This window comes from Peromyscus eremicus, chromosome X (assembly GCF_949786415.1).
Source record: "Peromyscus eremicus chromosome X, PerEre_H2_v1, whole genome shotgun sequence".
Taxonomy (NCBI): Eukaryota; Metazoa; Chordata; class Mammalia; order Rodentia; family Cricetidae; genus Peromyscus; species Peromyscus eremicus.
In genome coordinates, this window is record NC_081439.1 from 1,240,690 (window position 1) to 1,265,679 (window position 24,990).

The following is a 24,990-nucleotide window of genomic DNA, read 5'->3' on the forward strand; positions in this document are numbered from 1 at the left end:
CTGACTCTGTAGCCATGGTTATCCTGAAACTCTCTATGTAGACCAAGAGAGCTTCAAACTCACGGAGATCTGCCTCCCAAATCCTGAGATTAAAGGGCTGCACCACCACACCCAGCCTTTTATTAATCTTTCTATTTGTTCTTTTATGGGCTGCTCTTCGGTGGTTTGTATAAGAAATCTTTGTCCAACAAAGATCACAATGATTTCTCTTTTTTCAAACTTTAAAAAAAATTACTAATTTTTTCACACAATGTATTTTGATCATATTCTTTATTCTTCCCCAACTCCTTCCAGATATCTTCCAACTCCTAACCCAACCAACTTTGTGGTGCTATTTTATGTTAATAAATAAAGTTGCCTGGGGTCAGAGCTATTAGAGCCATAGCAAGTGCGTGGCAGTGGTGGTGTATGCCTTTAAGGACCTGGAGGGCGGTACATACAGGCAGTGACGAGGCAGTCACATGATTGGGTTTACAACCAATCAGAAGCCAGAACAGAGAGAATATAGAGACAGACACACAGGAAGGAGGGCTCCTCTTTCGGAGAGCTCTCTTGGCTGAGGAGGATCCCTGAATCACAACTTCATGTACTTTCTCTTTTAAAAAGCAAATAATAATGATAATAATAAACAAAAATATCAAAAAACTATAAAACACACAAAAAATGAAAATCAAAATAATCTGAATTTAAAAAGAAAACAAAATCAATAAGACAAAAAAATACACCCCCCAAAAGAACTAAAAGTACATAATAAAACATAAGGTCCATTTTGTGTTGGACAACTACTCAAAGACTTACCCAACACTGCTTGGGTGACCAAGAACCTGAGACTAGATAGCCAAGGGACCTAGGGTAAAACCAAATACTATTGGTCTAAAAAAGAAAAAAAGTAGTGATGTAATGACATTCTGCTATACTAACAGATGTACCTGGTTCAGCCATCATCAGAGAGGTTTCCTCCTTCTGCGGATGGGAACAAACATAGAGATGCACAGCCAGACATTACACAGAGAGTGAGGGACCTTGGAACACTCAGGCCTAATTGGGATGTGTCCATCAAATCTCTCCACTCAGGGTTCAGGGAACCCCATGGAAAAGGAGGCAGAAAGATCCCTGATTCTTGGTGGGTGGGTTTGACAAAGACACCCATTTAGTGCTGAGTGCTCCAAAAACTCCCACTCTCTGCACATTGTCCAGTTGTGGATCTCTTGGTTAAATACCACCTACTGCAAGAAAAAGCCTCCCTGAAAAGGGTTGAACGATGCTCAGATCCATGGGTATAGAAATATATCAGTAGAGTTATTTTGTTGCTATGTTCCATTAACAGAATAGTAGAATTTCCCCTAGGTTCATAATCTATCTATTCTCAGATTCTTGGCCACTTGAAGGTGTCAGGTATGAGTTCCTTCTCACAGAGTAGGCCTTAAATCCAATTAAAAAGTGGGTGATATAATATTTGTGCCACTATTGAAACAGAATATCTTGTAGGCAGGATTCCATTGTAGGTCACAGGATTTTCTTCTGTCTTCTCTTTTGGAATTTTAAAGTTTTAGGTTTTCTATCTAGGTCTATGAACCATTTTGAATTAATATTTTAATATGATATAAAGTATGTTTGTGGTTTGTTTCTAAAATATTTATTTAAAATTAAATGATTTCTCACATTTTGACTTTTGTCAAAAATCACTTGTTCTAAGTTAGACATGGTGTTACAAGCCCATAATCTTAACACTATAGAAACTGAAGTAGGAGGAACATGAGTTTGAGGCCAGTCTGGGCTACATAGCAAGATTCTTTAAAAGTCACTTGTCCAGAAGGAAGAAAGCAGAAAGGCAGGCATTCAGGAGACTCAACCTTTCCTAAGGGACTGATGGTGTAGACAGCTAGGGTAAAGCATCCAATTAATGGGAAATCTCACTATCAAGACAGCAATTGGATTAGCAAAGTTGAAAAGCTCTCCCTTGACAATGCTGCTTTCCCTTTTCTGGCATATTCTGGAATCCCAGCAGTTTCTTTCTGTTTTTGTGAGGATGAGCACTACTTTGGATACCTATGATCAATTGATTGACAAAGTTCCTCAGCTGAACAAAATGGTTCGTGCAGCAGCTGAAGTGGCTGGTCAGTTCATTATTAAACTTACCCATGAAATTGAACTGAAGCTGGACTATGAAATGTATAACAACAAAATACTGGCATTTGTGAAGGATCTGAACCAGTTCAGAGCAGATATCAGGGTGATGGGTTTGAGTCTACAGTGGCTGTATTCTGCTCATGGAGACTTCTTCCGTGCTACATCTAGACTAACGACTGATTTCCACAATGGTGAGAAAATAAACAGATTTGTCATGAGGGAAATCAATGACCGTATTATGAAAGTGGAATATCACTTCCTGTCACCCTATGCCTCTCCAAGAGAGTTTCCTTTCCAACACATCTTCTGGGGCTCTGGCTCTCACACTCTCCCAGCTTTAGTGGAGAACCTGAAGCTTCATCAGAGAAATATTAGCGCTTTTAATGAAACACTCTTCAGAAACCAGTTGGCCCTAGCTACTTGGACTATTCAGGGAGTTGCAAATGCCCTCTCTGGTGACATTTGGGATATTGACAATGAGTTTTAAAGAGCAGGGTAGTCTGTTTCTAGACTTGTACTGGTTGTGCTAAATTTTCATTAGAGCTCTAATCTAATGATAGAATTCTACCCAATCTTGATACTAAATGTCTTTAGGCAGCAGTTTTTAGTGCAGGGTTGGACCTACACTTCAAGTTCCAGTGGATAACACTTTCCATGTTATGATAGCGTCTCAGATTATCTTTAGAATTTTGAGTCCTTTGTAATAACTTCCTCTTTGCATTATGGTCATGAAAATGTCGGAACCAGTTGTGTGAACATTGCTCTAGTCCTGAGGGCATCTGCTAGTATCTTTTGAGGTGGGAGGAAGAGGGATGCTGAGGGTCAACGGGGTAGCTGGGTGTGAGTCCCCATCTCAATGATCCTCACTGGGATTCTCCAGATGAGCTGTGTGCCCTTAAGGATTATCTGGTTTCCATTTCCTAAATTAGACAGTTACTTTCAGAAGAGATGGGGTGTGTCTGCCAGGGAGTTGACCTAGGTTCTTCTGCTGATGAGAGAAGTTTGTCTGCTTACTGCAGGAATAGGCCTTACTGGTTAACCTTACGTTATTTGTGATGAGGAAATCAGAAGCCAAAGACTTCACATTTTCTCTCCTGGCATCTGCCCAGTAGTGTTTAGTTCTTTGTTTTGTTTTGTTTTGTTTCCCCAACATTTTCTGAAAAAGAACAAGTTTTAGACTCAGTTTGTCAGACTTTAAAGAACACACTGCCAAATTTTGGCCAAAGTGTTAGTCTTTGGGAGAAGCTTTCTATCATTTTGGCACTGAGATATTTATTGTTTATTTATCAGTGACAGAGTTCACTATAAATAGTGTTTTTTTTTAATAGATGATAATTATTGGAAGCAGTGCCTTCCATAATTATGACAGTTATACTGTTGTTTTCTTTTAATAAAGCAGCATCTGCTAATAAGACCCAACAGATACTGGAAGTTTTGCACTTATGGTCAGCACTTGCGGATTTAGGAGAAAGTCACAAGCCAGCAGGTTATAAGAAAAGAACTAGAAGAGAATTGGATGTAAGAGGGATTTCTAATCCAGTCAGACTTTTAACTGTCCAGAAAAAAAAAAAGATAGTTCTCCTAGGTGCAGTGGGTTGTGGCCAAGTTAAAGATAACTGCCATTTAAAGGCTGTGGTAGTACTTACATATGCAAATTTTTACAGCTCAGTTTATTCAAGATGTAACTCAAACTCAATTTTGCAAAATTTCCAGTACCTTTTTCACAAACTTAACTCACATTATTGGGAGCAGTGTCTTCCATAATGTATAAAGAACAAGGTAGTTTTTGCCTACCACAGTGTCTACATCGGAGACAGTGATCTCCATATGTTACACTAAGGGTGCACATAATTATCGGGAACAGTGTTTCCCATAATTTTCTTCATGCAATGACATCTTCAAAGCTTGAAGATCGTTAGTATCTAACATGAATTCCCAACTTATTGTAACTCCTTAATTTTAGTTTCAGAAACATTTGTGTCATTAAGCATTTGGTGGGTAAATTCAACTGCTGTACAACAAAATCATTATTTCCAAGATCCCTTTTCCCCCCCAATTTAATGTGGGTGTTTTGTTATCTCTGGTTTCTCAAGGTTTTCTGTTTATGGAATAGAAGTATACATTTGTAATGTATGCTGCTGATAAATGAATTGAACTATCTCTCTTTATTTGCATGTTATTTCCTAAATGTAGTTCAAGCAGGTTTGAATCCATTTTGGCTTAAAGTAAGGGAATTTTGGAAGGTAGGGAGTAGGAAATAAAGGGTGTTGGGAAACAAAAAAAAAAAGTCGCTTGTCCAGAGATAGAATTTCTAGAATGGTGGAATTAGGACCTCATCAAATTCTTTCCTCCTAAGACTAAAAAAACTATATAAACATTTGTTCAAAACAAGCATTTTGGAACACTGGAAATTCACCAAAGGCACAACTAATTAGAAAGTGTTTATTGATTGGAAAAATAAAAAGCATTAGTAAGAATTGACATTTAAACTTGAAACTGCCTTCCATTCTCTGTTCAATGGCATGAAAGCTGTTAGCTTCCCATCACCATGACAACAGCATCAGGAAGAAAGCTTTATTTTGGCTCATGGTTTCCAACCATGGTTGTTTGCCCTGTGTTTAGACCTGTGGTGAAGCAGTACACTACTGTGACATGAGTATATGAAGGAGGCTACTGACCTCATGGCAGCCATGAAGCAAAGAGAGTAATGGAGCTGGGGACTCAATATTTCCTTCAAAGGCATGCTCACAATGGTCCAAATTCTTTCTACTAGTCCCTACCTCCTAAAGGCTCCACCTCCTCCATATATCACCACAAACCTAGTACCAAGCCATCCAAAATCAAGCCACAAGGAAGGTCATGAAGCCTCAATGAAACTAGAGGGAGCTGACCAGACTTGGAGTGCCAAAAATAATAGTAATATTAGTACCAAGTATTTGAAAAGAGTAACATTACAGCTTCCTGAGACTGCAAAGCTTAATTAATCAACAGACCAGAGGAAAAAATCAGTAAAGAGCCGGGCAGTGGTGGTGCACGCCTTTAATCCCAGCACTCAGGAGGCAGAGCCAGGTGGATCTCTGTGACTTTGAGGCCAACCTGGTCTACAGAGCGAGATCCAGAACAGGCACCAAAGCTACACAGAGAAATCCTGTCTCAAAAAACAAAAACAAAAACAAAAAAAACAGTAGAGAGAAAAAGCAATAATAAGCATTGATAAGTTCCCTTATCTCTTAGGGGATGTGGTAGGTTTTGTTTATAATCACAAAATATTGAAGAAGGCCTGTTAGTGACTCACCTAGTGATAAGTTTCAGGACTTGTCTTAGTTAGGTTTACTATTGCTGTGATAAAACAAAATGACCAATGCAACTTGGAGAGGAAAGGGTTTATTTGGCTTACACTTCCACATCACTGTTCATCATTGAAGGAAGCCAGGACAGGAACTCAAACAGGGTAGGAACCTGGAGGCAGGAGCTAATGCAGAAGCCATGGAGGAGTGCTGCTTACTGGCTTGCTCCCTATGGCTTCCTCAGCCTGCTTTCTTATAGAACCAAGGACCACTAGCTAAGGGATAGCACCACCCACCATGGGCTGGGCCTTTGCTCATTGATTGGTAATTGAGAAAATGCCTTACAGCTGGATCTCATCATAGGCTCCTCCTTCATTTTTGTCAAAATAATATTTTGTCAAAATAATAGATCTGAGAAAGATTTGTAAAAACAACCAGCATGGAGCTGATATTTCCCATGAGCATTGGGGGTGCTGGCTAGACCATAACTCCACCTCCATTTCTCAAGGTAGGCCATGGTATCCCAACTCAAGCTGCTCAACATCCCCCAGAATACACTGCTGGTCTAGGAAAGGGTCCCTGGAGTTAGCCTCCTTGGGTCCTCAGCTTAGGAATATAGGGCTTGCTTTGTGGGTGGGTGGCAGAGGTCTCATGTGGTTTGAAGGAAATCTACTTCTGAAGAAAAATAAAACTGCAGTTGGGTTTGTTACTGTGGTGTGCTTTCTTATACAGTCCAGGACCATCTGCCCAGGAGTGGCTCAACCCACAGTGAGCAGGCCCCTCCCTCATCAACCATCAATCAAGAAAATGCAAGACAGGCCTACCCACAGGCATTTTCTCAATTGAGGTTCCCTCTTCCAAAGTGACTCTAGCTTATTTAAAAAAAAAAAAAAAACTAGCCGGGTGGTGGTGGCGCACGCCTTTAATCCCAGCACTCGGGAGGCAGAGCCAGGCGGATCTCTGTGAGTTCGAGGCCAGCCTGGGCTACCAAGTGAGTTCCAGGAAAGGCGCAAAGCTACACAGAGAAACCCTGTCTCGAAAAACAAAACAAAAACAAAAAACAAAAAACAAACAAAAAAACTACCCAGGACAGGGGGTAAGAGAACAAACTCAAATGAGTGGAAGGGAAAAACAGAATGAAAGGAAACAAGAAGGAAGAAAAGGCTACAAAGTTCAAGGAAGTTAGGTTAGTGGAGGGAAAGAACAGAAAGAAAGTAAAGGATGAGAAGGGAAAGGATGGAGAGTTGGAAGCAGAGAAAAGAAGAGAAGGGAAGAACATTAACAGAAGATGGAGTAAGTGAAGAGAGTGTGGGCAAATGAAAGGGATGGAAAGGAAAGTAGAATAGTTAAGGAAAGAAAGAAAGGTGAAGAACCAGGACAGGGGAGCATTGGAAAGTGGGAAGGAAAGGATAGCAGTGGAGTGGGGGAAAGAGATGGAGTGGAAAGGGAAGAGAAAGGTATAGAAAGGGAGTTTAGGAAAGAAAAGCACAGGAGAGTAAAAACAAAAGAGAAGGGCTGGAAAGATGGCTCAGAGGTTAAGAGCACTGGCTGTTCTTCCAGAGGTCCTGAGTTCAATTCCCAGCAACCACATGGTGGCTCACAACCATCTGTAATGAGATCTGGTGCCCTCTTCTGGCCTGCAGGAATGCAGGCAGAACACTGTATGCATAATAAATAAATTTTTTTTTTTAAAAAAAGAGAGGTAGAGAGAGGAAGAGAAGAAAACTAAAGAATTAGAAGTGGAGGTAAGTGAAGAGGGTTAACTGGAATAATGGAAAATAGTATAAATAAAAGAAAAGAAGTAAATAAAAATGAAGGGAAGGCTATAAAAGCAAAGAAAGTAAGTGGATGGGAGGGAAGGGCATCGAAGGGATGAGGGAAGGAAGAAGTGGGAAGAATGTACAGGAAAGAAAAGGAAGACAAGAGAAAGAAAAGGATGGGGAGGGAAGACAAAGAAAAGGAGGATGCAAGGAAAAGAGTCAAAGGCCGAGAAAAGAGGGAAAGGAAGTTAGTAAAAGAGAACTTGAAAGTGTCAGTAAATGAAGGGAAGCGACAGGGGGGAGAAGGGTGGAGGGAAGGCTGGGGAAAGAAAGTGCGAGGAAGCCTAGAAAAAAGACGGACTGAGAGGGGTCACGGAGGAGGGAGTGCACTTTATGAGAAAGGAATGGTGCGGAAGGGAAGAGAAGGAAAGGGAAGTTAAGAGAAATGTGGGGAATGAAAGGAAGAGAATAGAGGAAAGAAGTGAAAGGGAAATGAATGGAGAGAAAGGAAGAGGATAACTGAAATGAATGGAAGGCAGAACAGAATGAAAATATAGAAGGACATTAAAACTAAGTAAAGGATATAAAGGCAAATAAAGTGAGTAAATGGGAAGCAGGATATAATGAAGGGTTGGGAAGAAGGAAAAAAGACAGGAGTAGACAGGAAGGGAAGGGGGAGACCAAGGAATCAGGGAAGGGCAAGGTTAGCATCCAAGAAAGTAGAAAGGTAGTAAAGGAAATGGAATGAAAGTCAAGAACAGGAATGGAAGAGGAATGTGGGAACCAGAAAAGGTGAAGTGCAAGAAAGGAAATGGGACAGACAAGGAAGGCAAAGAAATAAAGAGAAGGATGTGGGAGAAAGGGGAGGAAAGAGGGAAAGAGGGAAGGGAAGGAAAGACAGGGTTGGAAGCTATAGGACAGGACTGGAAGGAAAGAGAATGGAAGAAAAGGGGAAGTGGAGGACATGAAGAAAGGCTTCTCAAGGGAAGAGAAGGGGAAGGAAGCCCATCTTTCAGTGTTCCATGACTTACAGCCCTTGGGTTCTTGGTTTTGTGGGGGGTTTGGTTTTTGTTTGTTTGTTTGGTTGGTTGGTTGGTTGGTTTGCTTTGGTTTTGGTTTTTTGAGACAGGGTTTCTCTGTGTAGCAGTCCTGGCTGTCCTGAAACTAGTTCTATAGACTAGGCTGGCCTTGAATTCACAGAGATTCACCTGCCTCTGCCTCCTAAATGTTGGGATCAAAGATGTGTGCCACCACTGCCCGGTCCAGTTTTGTGTTGTTTTTTAAGATTTGTTTTACTTATTATCACATATGTCCATGGAGGGATCTGAACTCTTGTCCTCTAAGTATGTGCTTTTAACCACTGTGCCATCTCTCCAGCCTTGGTTTTCTTTTTCTAAAATCAATTATTTCTTGCCTTTTATATTTTGTATGTGTATGGATATTTGGTCTGCATATGGGTCTGCGCATCACATGTGTGCCTGGTGGGTGCTTGCTGAGGCCATCAAAGGTGGTCCAGTCCTCTGGGACCGGAGTTACAGGTTGTTGTTAGATCTGAATGAAAATCCCAAGCAACCCAAAAGGACAGGTCCATGTAGCTAGAGTTTTCCTGCCTGGCCCATGGTCAGGGCAAATCTCTCTCACCCGCCAGTCCCACAGCCGCTCAGACCCAACCAAGTAAACACAGAGACTTATATTGGTTACAAACTGTATGGCCGTGGCAGGCTTCTTGCTAACTGTTCTTACAGCTTAAATTAATCCGTTTCTATTAATCTATACCTTGCCACATGTCTCATGGCTTACCGGCATCTTCACATGTGGCTTGTCATAGCGGCGGCTGGCAGTGTCTCTCTGACTCAGCCTTCCACTTCCCAAGCTTTATTCTCCTCCTTGTCCCGCCTACACTTCCTGCCTAGCCAATGGCCAATCAGTATCTTATTCATTGACTAATTAGCAACACATTTGCCATACAGAACATCCCACAGCAGGTCCACTAACTAGGTCCAAAAGGACAGTCTTTGCTTAGCTCATACCAGGCTGATTACAGGATTGCTGGCAGATACTTTATGCATTCCTCGGGAACCTATGATTCAGGTTACTGTCTGTCAGGAAGAGTCACTTCCCTCTGTTCCCTTAGATGAGGCTTCTGGCTCCCTATTGACATGTACCTATGGTGCATGTCAAAGCTGATGCTAGCTAGCCTCTGGTCCCTATTCACACACATTCACACATCTCAAAGACTACTTCAGCATCCTGGCTCTTCACATCTCCTCCTGTACCCTAATAATCTCCCAGGCAGCTCCAGTTCATGGACTTGCCCCACTCCTCAGCTACTCATCCTTTTTTTTTTTCTTTAATGCCGAATTCTGTTTATTGAAGGAGGGAAGAGGTCTTAAATACAGGCTTACAGCACAATGGGAGAACTCCAGAGGGCAGAAGTTCGCTACTGAAGTTTTACAATCTTGCATCTAAGCTGTTAACGCCCATTATGCAGGATACAAAGACAAGGAACTTCCCTTAAGCATTCAGGAGGGTAGAACCCCGCAGGAAATTAGCATAGGGAAGATATCAAGGTCAAGGTCAGCAAGCAAGGCAACAGCTACCCAAAACGGGGGCCAGGGACCTACAGGTCCCACTTTTACTAATAAATGAGCTTCTGACTTAGGTTGCGTGGGATGTCAGCAGGTCATCTAGGTTATTTCCAGGTTCTGGCTATTACAAATAGTGCTGCTGTGAACATAGTTGAGCGTGTATCTTTGTGGTATGAATCAGCATTCCTTGGGTATATGCCCAAGAGTGGTATGGCTGGGTCTTGAGGTAGTTCAATTGATTCCTAATTTTCTGAGAAACTACCATACTGATTTCCACAGTGGTTATACAAGCTTGCACTCCCACCAACAGTGGAGGAGTGTTCCCTTTGCTCCACATCCTCTCCAACATTGACTGTCATTAGTGTTTTTGATCATAGCCATTCTGACAGGTGTAAGGTGGTATCTCAGAGTCGTTTTGATTTGCATTTCTCTGATGATTAAGGATGTTGAGCATTTCTTTAAATGTCTTTCAGCCATTTTATTCTTGTTTTGTGAATTCTCTGTTTAGCTCTTTAGCCCATTTTTTAATTGGATTGTTCAGTATTTTGATGTCTAGTTTCCTCAGTTCTTTATATGTTTTGGAGATCAATCCTCTGTCAGATGTGGGGTTGGTAAAGATCTTTTCCCATTCTGTAGACTGTCTTTTTGTCTTATTGACTGTGTCTTTTGCCCTGCAAAAGCTTCTCAGTTTCCAGAGGTCCCATTTATTAATTGTTGTGCTCAGGGTCTGTGCTGTTGGTGGTATATTTAGGAAGTGGTCTCTGGTGCCAATGCATTCAAGAGTACGTCCTACTTTCTCTTCTATTAAGTTTAGTGTAACTGGATTTATGTTGAGGTCTTTGATCCACTTGGACTTCAGTTTTGTACATGGTGACAGAAATGGATCTATTTGTAATCTTTTACATATTGACATCCAGTTATGCCAACGCCATTTGTTGAAGATACTTTCTTTTTTCCATGGTATAGTTTTGGCTTGTCAAACATCAGGTGTTCATATGTGCATAGATTAATGTCAGGGTCTTCAATTCGGTCCGTATGTGGGTTTTTATACCAGTACCAAGCTGTTTTTGTTACTATAGCTCTATAGTAGAGCTTGAGGTCAGGGATGGTGATGCCTCCAGAGGTTGCTTTATCATACAGGATTCTTTTAGCTATCCTGGGTCTTTTGTTTTTCCATATGAAGTTGAGTATTTTTCTTTCCAAGTCTGTGAAGAATTGTGTTGAGATTTTGATGGGGATTGCATTGAATCTGTAGATTGCTTTTGGTAAGATTGCCATTTTTACTATGTTAATCCTACCTATCCATGAGCATGGGAGATCCTTCCATTTTCTGATATCTTCTTCAATTTCTTTCTTTAGAGATTTAAAGTTCTTATCAAAAAGGTCCTTCACTTGTTTAATTAGTGTTATACCAAGGTATTTTATATCATTTGTGGCTATTGTAAACGGTGATGTATCCCTGATTTCCTTCTCAGCCTGTTTGTCAATTGTATATAGGAGGGCTACTGATTTTTTTGAGTTGATCTTGTATCCTGCTATGTTGCTGAAGGTATTTATAAGCTGTATCATATCCGTGGTTGAATCTTTGGGGTCACTCAAGTATACTACCATGTCATCTGCAAATAGGGAAAGCTTGACTTCTTCCTTTCCAACGTGTATCCTCTTAATCTCCTTATGTTGTCATATTGCTCTGGCTAGAATTTCAAGTACTATATTGAATAAGTATGGGGAGAGTGGACAGCTTTGTCTTGTTCCCGATTTTAGTGGTATCGCTTTGAGTTTCTCTCCATTTAATTTGATGTTGGCTGTTGGCTTGCTGTAAATTGCCTTTATTATGTTTAGGAATGTTCCTTATATTCCTGATCTCTCTAAGACCTTTATCATGAAGGGGTGTTGGATTTTGTCAAAGGCTTTTTCAGCATCTAATGAGATGATCATGTGTTTTTTTCTTTCAGTTTGTTTATATGGTGTATTACATTGACAGATTTTCATATGTTGAACCACCCTTGCATCCCTGGGATGAATCCTACTTGGTCGTGATGGATAATTGTTTTGACGTATTCTTGGATTCGGTTTGCCAATATTTTGTTGAGTATTTTTGCATCAATGTTCATGAGGGAGATTGGTCTGTAATTCTCTTTCTTTGTTGTGTCTTTGTGTGGTTTGGGTATCAGGGTAATTGTAGCCTCATCAAAAGAGTTTGGTAGTGTTCCTTCTGTTTCTATTGTGTGAAACAATTTGAAGAGTATTGGTATTAGTTCTTCTTTGAAAGTCTGGTAGAATTCTGCATTGAAACCATCTGGTCCTGGGCTTTTTTTGGTTGGGAGACTTTCGATGACTGTTTCTATTTCTTTAGGGGTTATTGGTCTATTTAAATGGTTTATCTGGTCTTGATTTAATTTTGGTATGTGGTATCTATCCAGAAAATTGTCCATTTCTTCTAGATTTTCCATTTTTGTGGAGTACACGTTTTTGAAGTATGATCTGATGATTCTCTGGATTTCCTCATTGTCTGTTGTTATGTCTCCCTTTTCATTTCTGATTTTGTTAATTTGGGTGCTCTCTCTTTGCCTTTTGGTTAATTTGGCTAGGGGTTTGTCTATCTTGTTGATTTTTTCAAAGACCAACTCTTTGTTTCATTAATTTTTTGTATTGTTCTCTTGGTTTCTATTTCATTGGTTTCAGCCCTCAATTTGATTATTTCCTGGTGTCTATTTCTCCTGGGTGAGTTTGTTTCTTTTTGTTCTAGAGCTTTCAGTTGTGCTGTTAATTCATTGGTATGGGATTTCTCCATCTTCTTTATGTGTGCATTTAGAGCTATGAATTTTCCTCTTAACACTGCTTTCATAGTGTCCCATAAGTTTGGGTATGTTGTACTTTCATTTTCATTGAATTCTAGAAAATCTTTAATTTCTTTCTTTATTTCTTCCTTAACCCATTGATGTTTCAGGTGGGCATTATTCAGTTTCCATGAGATTGTAGGCTTTCTATAATTTTTGTTGTTGTTGAAATCTAACTTTAAGGCATGGTAGTCCGATAAGATACAGGAGGTTATTCCAAATTTTTTGTATCTGTTGAGATTTGTTTTGTGACCAAGCATGTGGTCAATTTTTGAGAAGGTTCCATGGGGTGCTGAGAAGAAGGTATATTCTTTTGTGTTAGGATGGAATGTTCTGTAGATATCTATTAAGTTCATTTGAGTCATAACATCTGTTAGGTCCTTTATTTCTTTGTTAAGTTTCAGTCTGGTAGATCTGTCTTTTCATGAGAGTGGTGTGTTGAAATCTCCCACTACTAATGTGTGGGGTTTGATGTGCGTTTTAAATTTTAGTAATATTTCTTTTATGAATGTGGGTGCTTTTGTATTTGGGGCATAAATGTTCAGAATTGAGACTTCATCTTGGTGGATTTTTCCTGTGATAAATATGTAATGTCCATCCTTATCTCTTTTGATTGATTTTAGTTTGAAGTCTATTTTATTAGATATTAGGATAGCTACACCAGCTTGTTTCTTAGGTTCATTTGCTTGGAAAGCCTTTTCCCAGCCCTTTACTCTGAGGTAGTGTCTGTCTTTTAAGTTAAGGTGTGTTTCTTGTATGCAGCAGATTATGGTGATATTTTATTTGTACTGAAATGTGATTTTATTTGTATGTTAATAAATAAAGTTGCCTGGGGATCAGAGCTATTAGAGCCATAGCAAAAGCTGGGTGTTGGTGGTGCACGCCTTTAATCTCAGCACTTGGTAGGCAGAGCTAGGTAGATCTCTGTGTGTTCAAGGATACAGCCAGCATTGGAGACACACGCCTTTAATCTCAATACCAACCATAGAAGACCTGGAGGTCTGTACAGACAGACAGTGACGAGGCAGTCATGTGGTTGGGTTTACAACCAATGAAAAGTCAGAACAGAAACAGACAGGAAGTAGGTCTCTTTTTCAGAGAGGTCTCTTGGCTGAAGAGGCTAGCTGCAGCAGGCGGGTAAGGCTCTTAGCTCTGATCTCTTGGCTTTCTTCTTTGCATTGGCTCTGTGTTTCTTATTTAATAAGACGGTTGGTTACATCTACAGCAGATGGATGGATCCTGTTTTCTTATCCATTCTGTTAGTCTGTGTCTTTTATAGGTGAGTTGAGACCATTGATATTGATGGATATTAATGACCAGTGATTGTTAATTCCTGTTATTTTTTGTGGTTGTGTTGTGTTGTCTTTCTTTGGTGTTTGTTGGTGTGGGATTATCTATTGCCTGAGTTTTCATGGGTGTGTTTAGCTTCTTTGGGTTAGATTTTTCCTTCTAGTGCTTTCTGTAGGGCTGGGTTTGTGGACAGGTATTGATTAAATATGGTTTTATCATGGAATATTTTGTTTACTCCGCCTATTGTGATTGTTTTGCTGGGTATAATATCTGGATTGGCATCCGTGGTCTCTTAGTGTCTGCATAACATTTGTCCAGGACCTTCTAGCTTTCATAGTCTCTATTGAGAAGTCTGGTGTTATTCTGATGGGTTTGCCTTTATATGTTACTTGGTCTTTTTCCTTTGCGGCTCTTAATATTTTTTCTTTGTTCTGTGTATTTAGTGTTTTGGTTATTATGTGGCGAGGGGACTTTTTTTTTTGGATCCAGCCTATTTGGTGTTCTGTAAGCTTCTTGTATCTTCATAGGTATTTCTTTCTTTAGGTTAGGAAAGTTTTCTTCTATGATTTTGTTGAATATATTTTCTGTGCCTTTGAGTTGGTATTCTTCTCCGTCTATCCCTATTATTCTTAAGTTTGGTCTTTTCATGGTATCCCAAATTTCTTGGAGGTTTTGTGTTATGACTTTTTTGTTTTTAGTGTTTTCTTTGACTGACGAATCTATTTTCTCTATTGTGTCTTCAACGTCAGAGATTCTCTGTTCCATCTCTTGCATTCGGTTGGTTATGCTTGTTTCTGTAGTTCCTGTTCATTTAGTCAGGATTTCTATTTCCAGCATTCCCTCAGCTTGTGTTTTCTTTATTGTCTCAATTTCAACTTTCAGATCTTTAATTGTTTCCTTCATCTGTTTAATTACTTTTTCTTGGCTTTCTTTGATTTCTTCCAATTTTTTGTTTGTTTTTTTCTTCCATTTCTTTAAGGGAATTTTTATTTCCTCTTTAAGGGAGTTTTTCATTTCCTCCTTAAGGGAATTTTTTATTTCCTCTTTAATGGAGTTTTTCATTTCCTCTTTAAGGGAATTTATTTCCTCTTTAAGGGAATTTTTTATTTCTTCTTTAAGGGCCTCTATCATCTTCTTAAAGTCATTTTTAGGATTGATTTCTTCTGTTTCTTCTGTCTTGGTATGTTCAGGTCTTGCAGGTGTAGAATCACTAGGTTCTGATGTTGTCATATAGGTCTTTATGTTGTTGTCTGTATTTTTGCACGGGCGTCTACTCATCTCTTCCTCTGCTTGGTGCAGGCAGCGTCTGTGTCTGAAGGTGCCTCTCTTGTTCTAATTTTTAGTCTTGGTTCACTAGGAGTTCTTGGTTAAATTGGTGCTGTTGGGCTCTGTTTCTTCGGGAGCAGCTTAGTCCAATCAGTATTAATGGGTTCTGTCTTTGGGAGCAGTTGTTCCCAGTTGGTGCAGGGTGTGCTTATGGTTTCAGTGGTTGTTAGGTTCGTAGGGGTTAGGTTTTTTTTTTTTTTGTTTTTGTTTTTGTTTTGTTTTTGTTTTTGTTTTTGTTTTTGTTTTTTGGTGGGGGAGCAGGGAAAGGTAGCTGTCTGGTCTCTGGGACTCCGATGGGTAGGGCCTAGGGGCTAGGGACCTGATCTGTTGGTCTGGAGATGGGAGCTTACCTGTTCTTAGTCAGTGAAGTGTATACTTAACAATTCTGGTGATCTGGTTCGGTGGCTGGGCGGCGCCTTCTTCTGTGTTCTCCGGTCACGTTTTGTTCATTCGTCAACTCCTCAGCTGATCTTGTTTCCTCAGACTTCAAACTGTAGGGTTCTGAATCCTCTTCCAGATGGATTTCAGCTGAGCAGGGTAGTCTCACCAACACCTCCAAGTTGTTGGGTTTTGCAGGATCAGCAGCTGGGCCCTGGTTTGTCTCAGACAGAGTGTTCAGATCCATTCTGGTTCCGTCCCACGGAGATGGCTCCTTCCCCGGGTGTTGGGATTAAAGGTGTCCCTGTTCCAAGCTCTTGATTAAGAGCTTGTTTTCACTAACTCTTCAGCAGGTAATAGCTCAGTTTCTGGTCTTTATTGCTACTGTGTTTCGGCTGCTGCCCGCCACTGCGCCTGCCTGCCTCTGCGGGCCGCTGCCGCGCCTGCCTCCTCATCCTTCTTATAACCCACATGATTTTTCCACAACTCCCATCTCTCTATACCACCCCACATAGCCTTGGAAGTTTGAGATAAACTTTTCCTTTTCCACTTACAGAGTGGCCATTTTAGTGGTGTCTTTACGGTGGCCCTCAGAGTTGTGAGCCACTATGTGAGTGCTGGGGATCAAACCCAGGTCCTGTGGAAGAGCAATCAGTCTTTTCATCCCCTGAGCAATCTTTCCAGGCCCTGTTTTCCTTTGAGATTCAGTTCTATGTTGTTTCAAACTCATCTCCACATCAACCTTTTGCTTAGTGCTCTTAAGTATCCTGACTACATTTGTTTGGAGGGTCATTATATTTTTCAGTTCCAAATTTCCCTTGTTTCTTAAAATTTGTATCTTATGTTTGCCGATGTCTTCTTTGTTGAAACTTTTTATCATTTATTTCAAGTTTGTTCATATTTGCATTCTGGGACAATTTTATAATTTATGTTTCCACATTTAAAAATAATTCTAAATAATTGTGGTGTCCACATGTATTGTATATTCCATTTAATGTGGAGTCTTTCTGATTTGTAGTAAGATGCAGTGATATTCTTTTTTATTATCATTGCTTTAAAGAACATATTAAATATTGGGGTTTTATGGAATTTTCATACATAAATACCATTTTGTTCATGTTACCTCCAAAGCACCTTCCCTCTGTGCTGCCTGGTCCCCTTTCTTCCCTCAAATAGTCCCCCTCCTGCTTTCGTGTTACACACACACACACACACACACACACACACACACACACACACTTTTTTTAAGATCGTGAAACTTCTAAAGAGGCCATAACAGTCATTGTATATGAAAAATAGTGAGTAGGACTACAAAACAATCAGGCATTAAAAGAACAACCAAAACACAAAACAAAAAAATTCCCCCAAACAAAGACAAGCAAAAGTCAGGAATACCATAATTCCAGTACAGGACCATCAGAATCTAGGCATCATAATAGAGACCAAAGCCACTCTTCGGGTGACTAGAGAGGGTTCCACAGAGTGATGGAGCTGATCAAGCATCAGCAGACATCTCTATGAGGACTCATGAGGGTCAAAAGCATCATGCTGAGGTGGCTAATGTGACATCATTTGAAACCATGACGAGATGTTGTTGTTATTGTTTTATTTTGTTTTTACCATGGTGAGGTCTAATGAAGGCTGGGGTTCCTGAGGTTAATATACTGCTCTAGGGGACAAGTAAACATCAGCATATGCAGAGATATATGGGTAAAAGGGCTAATAGTGTGATAAAGACTGTTTTATGTGTATGTGTGCAGCATGTGTCTAGGTGAGCATGTGTATGGAGGCCAGAGGTCAACCTCTGATGTCAGTCCTCAATTTTTTTTATTAAGAAAATTTTTTTCATTCATTTTACACACCAATCAAAGATCCCCCTCTCCCCTCTTCCCACCCCCTCCCCCTCCCCCTCCCATCCCACCCAACACCCCCACACACACACAAGAAGGCAGGAGCCTCCCATGGGGAGGCACATCCAGTAGAGGCAAGTCCAAGCCCTTCCCCCTGCCTCAAGGCTGCAACAAGGCATCCTATCATAGGTAGTGGGCTCCAAAAAGCCTTCTCATACACCAGGGATGGATTCTGATCCTACTGCAAGGGGGCCCTCCAAGCAGATCAAGCTACACAACTGTCTCTCCATGCAGAGGGCCTAGTCCAGTTCCATGTAGGCTCCACAGCCATTGATCCAACTTTCATGAGTTCCCACTAGTTTGGTTTGGTCATCTCTGCAGGTTTTCCAATCATGATCCTGATGCACTTGCTCACAGAACCCCTCTTCTCTCTTTTTGACTGGACTCCTGGATCTCTACCTGGTGTTTGGTTGTAGATCTGTGCATCTGCTTCCATAAGTCATTGAAGAAAAGTTCTGTGATGTCAGTCCTCAATTTAAAAAAATTTTATTTCGTGTGTGTGTGTGTGTGTGTGTGTGTGTGTGTGTGTGTGTGTGTTGCTTGTTAATGAGTGCACCTGTGCCATGGTGCATCTATGGAGCTCAGAGTACAATTTGCATGAGTTGGTTCTCTCCTACCATGTGGGTCTTAGGGATCAAACCCAGCATTAATATTACAAGTACACACCACCAGGCTGGTCTTTTATATGAGTGTTAGGGATCAAACTCAGGTTCTTCTCATGCTTTTGAGGCAAGCATTTTATCAATGGAGCTATCTCCTCAGTCCTAAGACAAACTACATTTAGTAGTAGCTAATAGCTAACCAGCAAAGAAAGATTAAAGGTTAATGTGGAGTAGGTAGACACTGGGCTAAGTTTTCATGAAGATCAAACACTGTACCTATATATAAGTTTAGCAGACATAGCAGAAACACTAATATACAATGGAAGATGTTTTAATTAAGAAACATGAAAGTTGGGTGGTGGTGGCGCTTGCCTTTAATCCCAGCACTTGGGAAGCAGAGGCATACCGATCTCTGAGTTAAGGCCAGCCTGGTCTACCGAGCTAGGTCCAGAACAGAAAAGGCTACACAGAGAAACCCTGTCTCAAAGAGAAAGAGAGGGGGGAGAACTAAGGAAGGAAACCGAGAGATGGTGGCACACGCCTTTAATCCCACTTTAATTTCAGCACTCAGGAGGCAGGGGCAACATTGTCTATAGACAGCCAGGGCTACAGAGTAACCCTGTCTCAAAAAACCAAAAAGGAAAAAAGGAAGGAAGGAAGGAAGGAAGGAAGGAAGGAAGGAAGGAAGGAAAAGAAAAAAGAAGGAAGGAAAGAAACATGAGACAGATATTTTAACTAAGAAATATGAGGCAGTTGACATGTTGAGCCTAATAGGCAGTGGTAGGCTGTGAAGTACAGAGCATGCTCAGTGCTAGGGCACTACTACATTTGTGATTGGGCTTATAAGAGTTAAAGAACCTATAATTCATGGCTATTAGGTTATCAGCAAGGTGAGGCTAATGTGGACTCTGCTACTGGGAGAGCTTGTAGAGGTCAAAATCTCTGCTTTGAACATGGGGGTAAACCTCAGTTGGTAGAGTGCTATAACCGAGTGTGCACAAAGTCCTGAGTTTGATCTCCAGAACACATGAAAACTGGGTGTGGTGGCACATGCCTGTAATCCCAGCAGTTATGGGGTAGAGGCAAGAAGAACAGAAGTTCAAGGTTGTCCTCAGCAAGTTTGAGGCCAGCCTAGGCAACAGGAGACCCTATCTCAAAAAAGAAAGTTGGGGAGCCAGCAACAATATGGCTCATAAGATAAAGGTGCTTGTTGCCAAGCCTGCCAAGCCTGAGTTCAATCCCTGGGAGGGGAGAAGAAGCTCGTTGTCCCCAACCATCACATGTGTGTTGTGGCTTACACTCTCCAACACAGTAAATAAATATAACACATTGTGGGGGCCTTTGGGATGTTAAAAACACCCTATAGTTTCAAGGCATGGTGGCACATACCTGTAATTCCAGAATTCGGGAAGTAAAGGAAGAAGGACCTCAACTATACAGTAAGCTCAGGCCCAGCATGGACTATATGAAACTAAAAATTAAAAAAACAAAGGCAGGGCAAAAAAGATGGCTCGGTGGATGAAGATGCTTTACCCTGACAACCTGTGCTCAATTCCCAGGACCTAGGTGGCAGGAGATCTGATTCCCCAAAATTGTCCTTTGACCTCCACACATGTTCTGGCACATGCACATAAGTGCACACTAAATAAATAAATAAATAAATGTAATAATTTAAACACAGAACCCCAACTGTACAGTTTGCTAATGGAGGATCAGCATCAACCATAATGGAAACTAATATGGGTAAGTAGATTCTACTGGGGCCTAAACAAGCCAATGACACTGTCTCTATGGTTAATGAGGAGGGACTTAGGTAACTGGAGAGCAGCATACTCGGAGCCAATGTGCTATACTGAAAACACAGTGGACAAATAGCAGTGGCATGACATGTAGGGTGCAAACACTGTGGGGCAACTCAACAGTTCAAAAATATGAGACCAGTAGCCAACCAGAAAAGCTGAAGGTTGCCATGTGGCCCACAGCCACCACATTTCTCAACAAAACAAAAATTAAATTGCTCAGGATAGTCACACGGGCAAACAGCATTAAAGCATTTAGAGATATATCTCTGCAGATACTATCATGACTGGTAGGTAGCACAAACAATGTAATGATGATTGCCTGGGACCATCCCATCCTGAAGATCCATGAAATTTTAATGATCCTTGGGGTAGGATCCATGTGGCAAGGTCAGTTATAATCAGGAAGAGAGTGACAGATTATAACCAGGGACAAGGAACGCCTCAAAACATAGGAGAGGACTTGGAATACACTAGCTCAAAATTGTAAAACCTGAGGACAAACTTCATGCAGCAACAACCTTCAGTTGTTAGCTAGTATACCTGTAGAACGGAGTAGCAAACACAAGAGCCTTAATGAACATATAGATATAGGGGTCGGGGTGAGGTGAGGAGGGGGCGTCGATGGAACGAGAAAGAAGGAAAAGGAGCCATGGCCTCCCAGTTAGGAGGCAAGATGGGAAGTGAGGGGTGGTAGCCCGACCCCCACCCCTTGGGCCCGGGGAGAGGCGAGGATGGACTTACAGACATGGAGCTCTGGAGCAGCAGCCACAGCCACCACCACCGCCAGAGGACTCATCCCTGAGCCCCAGTGCGGCCCCCTGGGTGAGCCCTGTTGCAGCGGGCTGTGCTCTGTTGCAGTTGGCTGTGATGTGAGCAGTCAGAGGCCGTCTCCAGAAGAGTTTACAAAAGAAAATGTCTTTGTCTGGCCTAGATAACAACAAACTAGAGGCTCAGGAGATAATATGCAGACCTGGTTGAGGATTCTTGTTTAGGATTCTGCTTTGAGGCACACCGGGCTGTCAAATGTGGCTACTTCTTTCTGGATGATGTGGATCCTGAGAGCATGAAGGATTTTGAGATCATGGACCAGACTAGTTTAGACGTTTTGGACAGGTTTTCAAGCAGTAAAAGAGCAAGGAGTGTGTTTGCCCCAACTGCAGCCGCAGTATTGCTGCTTCCCGCTTTGCCCCCACTCCACACACACCTAGAGAAGTGCCTGGGAATGAGCGGGTCATGACAGCAACCAAAACACCAACCGTCAGATTGCCAATAGCAACAATATGAACACATTTGAGAGTGACCAAGAAGACAATGATAACATCAATGACAATGGCTGGTCCTATAACTCAGAGAAGAAAGCCAAGGAGAGAAGATCAGACAAGAACCCTAAATCCCTTCAAAGATCAAGTCTTTAAAACACAAAACTGGGTTCTCTGTACTTCTGCATCAAACACCCTTCCCCTTCTTTTTCTCCTTCAGGGGAACTTAGCAACTCGGCTCCTTTTAAGTACAGCAACTCAACTTGGATCACCTACAAGACCTTGGGGCCAGAAGAGCTGCAGAGCCTACTCACAGTGCAGTGAGTCTTTGGCTGAGTGTCTTAGGGTTTCTATTGCTGTGAAATGACACTATGGCCACAGCAACTCTTATAATGGAAAGTATTTAATTTGAGTGGCTTGCTTACAGTTCAGGGGTTCAGTCCATTATCATCATGACGAGGAGCATGGCAGCATGCAGGCAGATGTGGTGCCTTAGATGTGGTATCTTAGAGGCTTATATCTTGCAAGCAACAGAAAGTTGACTGAGACACTGTCCTGAGCATAGGAAACCTCAAAGCTCGACCCCCAGTGACACACTTCCTCCAACAAGGCCATACCCACTCCAACAAAGCCACACCTCCTAATAGTGCCACTCCCTATGAGACTATGGGGGCCTATTACATTGAAACTACCACACTGAGAGAGCCCTCTCTCCCAACCCTCACCCAGGCAGCATAGCCTGGCATATGGACAGCTGCTGGGGGTTTGGGCTTGGGAAGCTTGGTAAGCCAAGCAGGCAAAGGATCCAGTTATGTGCCCCTGGGGGGTGTCAGGGTCCTCTGCAATGAAGCATGACCCCTCGGCATGCAGAACACAGACCTGGACATATTATGCCTTGGACATAAGTTTGATGGGGAGGTGTTTTTCCTGTTTATTGAGTGAGTTACTGGATGTCCAGTGAGGCTAGGGGCCTGACCTGGGCACTGTGCCAGGCCACTGCCTGCTCCCCACCCCAGGAACTGGACTGAGTCCTGCTGAGGGGCATTGTGGCTACCCAGGTGGCTTTTGTTTGGAAGCTGAGGCCAGAGGGGGCCTCCCCTGGCTGCCCTCAGCAATGTGAATGGGTCCGGTGCTTGGAGCTGAGGGGCAGGGCTGGTGTGTCCTGTCTGTGTGCAGAGTCCTATCAGATGTCCCCAGTCCCCGGAGTCAGCAGGCAGAGTGCTGTCTGCTGAGGTGGGCGTCCAGAACTGCCTCATGGGGCAGCCCTTCCCTCAGTCCCCATGGGCCTCCTTGGCAGCAGAAGCTGTTCTTTTGTTGTTGGGGGTCAGGAAAGGGCCTCCAGCCTCTACAGCTTCAAGGAATGGGAAGGGGAGGGTAGGAAGAGGGAGCCTGTATCAGAGCGGCCCCCTGCCCTCCCTGCCCCAGGGCTGTGAGGACAGCCAGGTGAGAGGGACGGTGCTGCTCTATTTGAAATGTTTCTTACCTCATTCCCTGCCCCAGGAAGGGGCCCAGCCTCATCCTCCTGGGGTGACCCCATGTTCTCCCCGCCCCCATCCTGCCCCCCAGCCCTGCCCTGCTGGGGCAGCCTGAGTTCCCAGCTGCTGCTTGCCGCCCCTTCCCCTTGACCAGCTTTGGTTCCTCTCAGCGCTCCTGCCTCTAAAGCCTGCCCCGTTCCCTCTCTTGCCGCTTTTAAGTTATTTATTCTGTACTTGTGGTTTGGGGCTCTGAGGAAAACCCTAATCTTGTGCCTCTCTCCCTTTGCTAGGAGTGGGGTGGGATGAGAAGGTAGTCTCTGCCCTCGGTTGTCAACGGAGGTTGGCTGGGTGCGGTTGCCCCTCTGTGGGACTGTCATGCCAGGGCACCCACCTACCTGGCTTACATCCTGAAGAGATGTACTGTCCCACCTCCCAAGTAAGTGGTATGCCTTGGAATTGAGCTGGAGGACCTGGGCATGGACTGGAGTACAGCTGACTGACAGGAACGGGGTTGATCCTGAGCCAGGTTTTCCGGCACTTGCTATACATGTCCTCTCTCTTCCCAGGAGGAGGCACTTGCACATTGGGTAGCTAGTACCCAGGACTGGTTGGACTGATTTGGGTTAGAAACCCTAGAGGGTTAAGGGAACAACAGAGTTAGGGTTGAAGTACACTGTCTGGTACCCTAGTCTCCCCTGGGGTTTTTCTGATTGTGGCTGATACTTATTATTTTTTATTTTTTATTTTTATTTATTTATTTATTTATTTATTTATTTATTTATTTATTTATTTATTTATTTATTTATTTATTTATTTATTTATTTTTTTGGTTTTTCGAGACAGGGTTTCTCTGTGTAGCTTTGCGCCTTTCCTGGAACTCACTTGGTAGCCCAGGCTGGCCTCGAACTCACAGAGATCCGCCTGGCTCTGCCTCCCGAGTGCTGGGATTAAAGGCGTGCGCCACCACCACCCGGCAACTTATTATTTTTTAAAAAGTCAAACCAATTGTGGCAGGAGTTAGAATAAATCCTAGAACCTGGAAAAAATGAACATATATCTCTAAAATGGACCAAATCAGGGGTTAGAGAGATGTCTCAGTGCTTAAGAGTACTAGTTGCTCTTCCAGAGGACCCAAGTTCAATCCCTTGCGCTCACATAGTAGCTCACAACTGTCTGCAACTCCAGTCCCAAGGGATGTGATGCCTTCTTTTGGCCTCTGTAAGTAGCATGCAGCCATGTGATGCACAGGCACACATGCAAGCAAAACACTGATACACATAAAATTTAAAACAAATTTTAAGCTGGGTGGTGGTGGTGCACACCTTTAATCCCAGCACTCAGGAGGCAGAGACAGGCGGATCTCTGTGAGTTCGAGGCCAGCCTGGGCTACAGAGTGAGTTCCAGGAAAGGCACAAAGCTATACAGAGAAACCCTGTCTTGAAAAACAAAAACAAAAACAAACAAAAAAACTCAAAAAAACAAATTTTAATTAATCAGATTACTTCCTTTGAAGAAAATCCAAATTTAAACCATGAGGTAGCTACTAAGGCTCACAACTAACCACTCATAAAGAGTCCTGTCCCTATAGGACTCAACAGCAGCAAGCTGGAATGTAAGAAGCCTCACAAGGTTTGGGGATACTGAAATGGACAGATCTAGATTGAGATATAATATGAGAAGATAATATGAAAATATTTGGAATAAAAAGAAAAGTGAACTAGATACTTCTTGACATTTGGGGGGTGGTATGTGACAGACAGATGCCAAGGATAGCAAAAGACAAAACTGGAACAATCAGGACTCCTGTATCTAAACAGAAAGCACCAAAATTCATAGGACTATTTCTATTTGAGAACTGAAAACAACACATAGCTCATTGAACTATCATACTAAGACCTATATATAAAATTATAAGGAAGTTACAGGACATCCTCTGAGGAAAAGAGCAGGAACAGGCAGTAAAAAACTAAAGATTATGCCCATACCTAGCAAAACCTGCATTACTCAATACCTAATGCTGTGTCAAGATTAGAAATCATGATTAGCCAGGCAGTGGTGATGCAAGCCTGTAATCCCAGCATTCGGGAGGCCAACCTGGTCTACAAAGCAAATTCTAGGACAGCCAGAACTGTTACACAGAGAAACCCTATCTTGAAAAAACATAACAAAAAAAAAGAAAGAAATCATGATTATGACATCCAGTTATTATGGATGCGGACCATTGAGCCCACCTGACATAATTTTGTTCCACTAGAATTTTGGACAACTAAATTTCCATATGCAGCAAAAATATGCCATCTTAAATGTATATTTGGCTAACTTATGAGACTTTAAAAAATATAC

The 24,990-nt window shown here is 42.1% G+C and overlaps 2 pseudogenes; both read left to right on the forward strand.

Moving 5' to 3' along the window:
• Positions 1–1,702: 1,702 nt before the first annotated feature.
• LOC131899636 (transferrin receptor protein 1-like) lies at positions 1,703–2,617 on the forward strand (annotated as a pseudogene).
• An 18,027-nt stretch (positions 2,618–20,644) lies between these two features.
• LOC131899637 (ataxin-7-like protein 3) lies at positions 20,645–21,496 on the forward strand (annotated as a pseudogene).
• The last annotated feature ends 3,494 nt before the right edge of the window (positions 21,497–24,990 follow it).